At 51.3% G+C, this 6,590-nt stretch overlaps 1 long non-coding RNA gene across 1 annotated transcript; it reads right to left on the bottom strand.

Moving 5' to 3' along the window:
- Positions 1–470: 470 nt before the first annotated feature.
- Positions 471–4,864, bottom strand: LOC133248401 (uncharacterized). The gene is made up of 3 exons (XR_009736698.1): positions 1,298–4,864; positions 1,102–1,172; positions 471–823 (listed from the first exon to the last, which is right to left on the bottom strand). It is a non-coding gene; the product is annotated as an uncharacterized LOC133248401 (long non-coding RNA).
- Positions 4,865–6,590: the final 1,726 nt, after the last annotated feature.

Raw genomic sequence — 6,590 nt, 5'->3', positions numbered from 1 at the left:
AGGACAGAGCCCAGGATCCAGCCCAGCACCAAAAATGTCCCTGTCCCATCCTTAGTCTCAGAGCCAGAAGAACATTTACAGGCCTTAAGTCCAGGGCCCCCCATTTTTCAGATGGGAGCACTGAGGCTCATCACTCCTCACCCTTTTCCTTTCTACTGAGTTCTTGCTGGAGGCCTCAGAAAGATGGGAGGAGCTGAGGATGTAGCCATGCTGAGTCCCCAGGCCTCTCCACCCCCAACTCCAGGTCCTCTGGGGAGGTGGGCTGTATTCTATATTGCTACCACCACAGTGGGCCTGGCATGCACACAGAATGTAAACAGCTCTCACTGGGGTACTCTCAGTAGTCTATAGGGTCAAGGCCAAGACTTTACCCTGACATCTGAGACTCAATCCCTTCTCTCTTTTCTTCTTCATCCTCTCTATTCCTCCCTTGAGCCAAGGAGGGGAAACTTGTCGCCAATGTGCAGGCCTTGTCCCTGCAAAAATCTGTTGGATATCACTGAGCCAACGGGTTGCATCACTTTAAAGTCATGACCGTGAATCTCTAGGCTTTTGGTATTTGTTCCAACTATTTTCTGCATCATTAAATAAAAGCTTAAGACAACAACATTTATTATCTCACAAGGATTCTGTGGGTCATGGGTTTGGGAGGATCTCATCTGTGTTGCTCAGGGTCTCACTGAGTGGCTGAGGCTGGAACATCTGAGCCCTGACTGGGCATCTCTCTCCCTCCATGGACTTAAGAGACTTTCCAGGTTGTCTCTTCATGGGCTAGCTTGGGCTTCCATACAGTATGGCAGCTCAGGGTTCCGGCATGGGTATCCTACAAGACAGAAGCTCTTCTCATGTAGCTTCAGAAGGGTTGTACTGTTGTTCCACCCATTCCATCAGTAATGAGTAAGTCAAAAGCCTGCCCAGGTTCAAGTGGAGGAAAATTCGACTCCATTTCTTAGTGGAGGCATGGAACGTTCTAGAAGAGCTTGTGGGGTGGGAGATGTTCCCATCTTGGGAAAAATGCGATCGGCCAGTGTGGATGGGTGACGCTGACACATTTTTCTGGTCTGCTTGTTTTCCCCTTCATGGAAGAGGGTTCTTTCTCACCTTCTCCTCCTTCTGCAAATATCCAGGGCCCTCTTCCCTTATTTATGATCCATGATCTTGCTGCTTTTTCACTGAAATAACAGAAGGAATCATGGGAAAATGCCCACATGCTCCTACAACCTGGCCCCACACCCGCTCACACTGACATCCCCCTGGTCTTGTGGTTGGAGTATCTGAGAGTCTCCCTAAGGCCCACCTGAGCCCTGGATTTTATCCCCTTCTTGCAATTTGCATCCCTTCTTGCACCACCAATTTCCTCTCTTCCAGGAAAACTCTTCAGAAGAGAATGCTAATTCTTCTTCTGTCTTAAAAACAAAAAAGAAAATGAGTCAAACCCTAAAACAACCCTGTCTTCACCCCAACACTCAGGTTCGCTGCTCCCAGGCCTGCCCTCACATTTGCAATGCCCGGGAGAAGAGCACAGGAGAGAGGCCCACATACCTGAAATATCAAAATGATGTAAACACGTGGGCTAGCTGTTAACTCACACCCGTCTTTTCTTTCTACTTGAGAAGCCGATCTTAATGAAGTGTCTGGGTTCAGAACTCTCCCACTCCTTGAATGGTCGCAGGGGACAACCAGCCTCGGCCTTGGCACTTGCCCTGGTTCCCAGCCCAGCTCCCTTCATTCTCACCCCTGGCTCCACCCACACCTTGAATGGCCCTGAGCACCTGTGTGTGGACACCTAGCTCAGACCAAGCTCTGTCCAATGCCTCCTGCCTCCGCCCCCACCCCTGCAACAAACAGTTGTCCCCTGGACACCCCTTGAGAAGAGGCCCGCATAGGGCTCTCTGAGCCTCTTGTCTAGATTTCAGGTGGCACAGTGGTTCCCCTCTTCAGCAACACCCCTAAGAAGCATTGGCTTCACTTGCCCTTTTGACTGCCTTTCCTCTATTCTTTTTCAAACCCTCTCTTTCCTAAAAGGCTTGCCCCCATTGCTTGCAGGAACCGTATCTCTCATGTCCCACCCACTTGCATGCTGCTAAAGGCTGAGCACCTTAGCTGAGGACCAGCCCCCCATCTCTGCACTGCTCTCCTGGGCCCCCAGCTCCCTGGCTATTCCTCTCAGGCTGCTCTGCTGGTCCGTCCTTCCTTCTCTGACTTCTAAATGTTGGGGGAAGCCCAGAGCTCAATCAGTGGACCTCTTGCCCACACCCATTCTCTAGGCGATCCCATCTTCTCTCATAGGTTAATTACCACCCACAAGCCCATGACACCTAAATGTCATGCCAGCTCCATCACTCCCCGAGGATGGCTTGCATTTATCGCTGGACATCTCAGCCTCAGCCTGTCCAACCTCAGCGCCTGCCTCCCTGCTGCCACTTATCCCGACGCTGCCCCACCCAGCCAGCCAGCCTCCCACAGCTGGGGTATAAACCTTGGAATTAGCCTTCCCTTTCCTTTACCTGTCCCCGGCCGATGCGGCAAACAGTGTCAGCTCTGCCTTCAAACACATGTCAGATTCCTCATCTTCCTCACCTCCAGGCTGCCAGCCCAGTCCAGCCCCTGCCTCTCCCGTCTCTTACTGACCCACCCAACCCCAGGCTGAGCAGTTCCTCACCATGGGCCCCAAGTGGACCTCGCCTCCCCTGCCCTCCCCTCAGGCTCTGCGTTTGCCCTCCCTCTGCCTCTTCCCCAAGTCCTCCTCCTCCAGATCCCACACCTCACTTCCTTTAGTCTGGGATCAAAATATCACGCTCAGGTGAGACCTTCCCTGACCACTTCACAGCAAATGAACTGCCGCCTCCCCATGCAGCCTCATCTTTTCTCAGAGCACTTCTTACCATCTGGCCTCTCATACATTTTACTCGTTAATGGTTCTATTGCCTGTTTTCCTCCACTTGAATAGAAGCTGTGCTTGGGGGTCCCCAAACAGTACATGTGCGTGCTTGCTAAGTTGCTTCATTCATGTCCAACTCTGCGACTCCATGGACTGTAGCCCACCAGGCTCCTCTGTCCATGGGATTCTCCAGGCAAGGATACTGGAGTGGGTTGCCATTTCCTTCTCCAGGGGATCTTCCTGACCCAGGGATCGAACCCTAGTCTCCTGTGTCGCCTGCACCGGCAGGTGGGTTCTTCACCACTAGCACCACCTGGGAAGCCTGAACAGTGCATGACGCATAGTATATACTGAACAATAGGAATGTTTCTTGAGTGAATAAATGATGAGTGAATTGCTGACCAATCCTTTGAATGCCCACTTAGCTCTAGCACAGCGGGCTTCTAGTGAATTGCAGCCTGCGTGTCCCTCCTGCTCTGTAGTTAAATGATGCTCCAGACATAGGGCAGGTCTCTTAACACCACCCTGTTGCACTTCCCTGTTACCCCTTGCCCTCCCTGAAGCCCTCTTGTGAGCAGTCACCTCCTCCCTGAAGCCGTCCTGTGAGCAGTCACCTCCTCCCTGAAGCCCTCCTGATTCACCCATCTCTCTCTTTCTCTGGTGCCTTCCTCTGGGGAACACATTCCATCCGTGTCAGCATTGTCTGTGCCTGGTGACTGTCCCACCCTCCCAGTGGACAGTGCACTCGCCAGGGAGGGCTATATCTTGAGCATTTCTATAATCGCTCCACTGATCCCCAGCACCCAATAGGTGTTCATTCAGTGTTGGCTGACTTTAAGCTGCACATATGGCTTAGTTTTAAGTTCAGTGTTTTCCGCTAGGCCTTAGTTTAAGTCTTGTTTCTTTATTTTCTAGTTTATCTTTAATGTGTTTTTTAGTACCTTTATTCTCCTTTTTAAAACTTTTAAAACCGACACATGCTCATTGCAGAAAACATGCAAAATATGCAAGGGTATAACTAAGGTCATGGCATCCGGTCCCATCACTTCATGGCAAACAGATGGGGAAACAGTGGAAACAGTGTCAGATTTTATTTTTGGGGGCTCCAAAATCACTGCAGCCATGAAATTAAAAGACACTTACTCTTTGGAAGGAAAGTTATGACCAACCTAGACAGCATATTAAAAAGCAGAGACATTACTTTGTCAACAAAGGTCTGTCTAGTCAAGGCTATGGTTTTTCCAGTGGTCATGTATGGATGTGAGAGTTGGATTATGAAGAAGGCTGAGCACTGAAGAATTGATGCTTTTGAACTGTGGTGTTGGAGAAGACTCTTGTGAGTCCCTTGGACTGCAAGGAGATCCAACCAGTCCATCCTAAAGGAGATCAGTCCTGGATGTTCATTGGAAGGACTGATGCTGAAGCTAAAATTCCAATACTTTGGCCACCTGATGTGAAGAGCTGACTCATTTGAAAAGACCCTGATGCTGGGAAAGATTGAGGGCAGGAGGAGAAGGGGACGACAAAGGATGAGATGGTTGGATGGCATCACCGACTCAATGGACATGGGTTTGGGTGGACTCCAGGAGTTGGTGATGGACAGGGAGGCCTGGCGTGCTGCGGTTCATGGGGTTGCAAAGAGTCGGACTCGACTGAGCAACTGAATTGAACTGATAAAAGATAAAATTACTCCTAATTTAACAATCCAAAGATAACCATTATTAGCATTTACTAGCTAAGTATCCAGATATTAGCATTATCAGCATTCAACTTTTTCTTCTGGGCACCCATTTTATTTATTAAATCTTATATTGTGACCATATCTTATGTCACCACTATTCTTCAAAGACATCATCTTGAATGGCTGCATAATATTTCACTGTGTCAGTTTATCATAGTTTATTTCACCAAGGGCTCATGACACACACACTGCCCCCCTGACCTCTGCACACATACACAACCCCCACCCATCCACCCCCACACTCTGACAGCACGCTGTGTGATAAACACCCTGACACACACTCCGGCAGCTCCCCATCTTCACAATGGAGGTGATTTCCCAGCCCGGGGTGAACAGTGCACTGATCATGTGGACCCAGCAGGGTGGGGTTCCAGCCTTTTCCTCTTACTGTCCCTCAGACAGACAGATGTCGGGACAGACACCAGACAGCAGACAGAGAGAGCAGACAGGAGACAGACAGGGGTCAGGGGAAGTAGATGCAATGGCTTTGGGGTGTCTGGGCTTTTAAGGAGGTCAGGGATGGGGAAGGTGGGGCGGTGGGCAGCAGGGCTGTGCTCTGACGGGAAAGCCGCGGGCCAGAGCAAGTGACGGAATGGGGCTTCTTCTGCTTAATGCCCTCGAGTGTGTACAGAGGGAGACTGCAGAGCAGAACCCTCAGAATCCTGGGACCATGGAGGCTCTGCCCTCCAATGGTCAATGCAGGCGTGGAGGTCCAGCGCTGGGACCTCTCAGGGCTCCTGATTCCAGCAAAGAGCCTTTTCTGGCTCCCTGTGTGGCCTGGACCAGAGTCCCCTGGTCTCTGTCCCAAGAGCAGCAAAGAGCTTTTGAATTGCATTAAGGGGAAAGGAGGGCAGACGGCTCACAGGGTCTCTAGGACTGGGCAGAAGGGCTTGGGGTGGCTCTTGAACTGCACGAGAGGAGAGAAGGAGGGAGTCCAGACACTGGTGCCCCAGATTTGACCCCCAATGTGTCCATTCCAGCACATCCCTCCCACCCTTCCCCACCCACCCTGGGAGATCTCCCGGGTCCCCCAGTGCAGAGGACAGCTCAGAGCGGACAGGGGCCCGTGCATGGGTGTGGTCTCCCGAGGATAGGAGTTTCTGAGGCCCACCCCTGGGAGCTGTCCTGACCCTGCTCCTTCCCAGACTGCTCTGCTCTGTTTGCAGAAAAACAAGGAAAAGAATGAACGCAGCCCTCAGAAGTCTGGGGAAGGAACAGTGAATGCATGGGGTCCAGAGTCACCTCAATGTGGCTGACTGTGGGGTCTTGGACAAGTCATTTCCCTCCCAGGACCCCCCAAGACACACCCATGCAGGAGATTCTGGAGACTGACCACCCTGGGACTGCACTGTTTCTGGCTTTTCTCTGAGTCTCAGAAGTCTGCAGATCATTGCTGCAAATGGAGTTGGCCTAGATAAATAGTGGAAATCACCCTAACCTGCCCCAGCTTTTCAGTGCACAGAAGAGCTGGGTTTCTGCTCTTGATCAGGGGAAGAGGCTTTGCAAAGAGGCAGTTATCAGATCGTGACACCACAGGGTAGCAAGGCAGAGACTGCCCAAAGGAGGGAGACAACCCTCCCATTTTGCAGATGGAGAAACTGAGTCTCATAAAGGAAAAGTAAGTGTCCCAGGTACCAAAGACTAGAATTTCAGAGCCCTCTGCCTCTCCCTCTCCTTCCCTGACCCAGCCACCCCTGCTCCCCCCAGTCATTCTCCAGGGCTTCTCCTGAGTGGTAGTGGTAAAGAATCTGCCTGCCAAAGCAGGAGACACAAGAGCCAAAGGTTCGATCCCTGTGTTGGGAAGATCCCCTGGAGAAGGAAATGGCAACCCACTCCAGTATTCTTGCCTGAAAAGTCCCATAGACAGACAAAAATCCCATTCCCTGGGGATGGGGGACAATCTGGGGAGCCCCACAGGCAGAACTAAAAGCAGAATCCTCTTCCCTAGCGACAATGAAACGTACATTA

This window comes from Bos javanicus, chromosome 5 (assembly GCF_032452875.1).
Source record: "Bos javanicus breed banteng chromosome 5, ARS-OSU_banteng_1.0, whole genome shotgun sequence".
In the NCBI taxonomy this organism is placed as follows: Eukaryota; Metazoa; Chordata; class Mammalia; order Artiodactyla; family Bovidae; genus Bos; species Bos javanicus.
The sequence above is the reverse complement of the archived record's forward strand: the minus strand, read 5'-3'. Positions and strand labels throughout refer to the sequence as shown.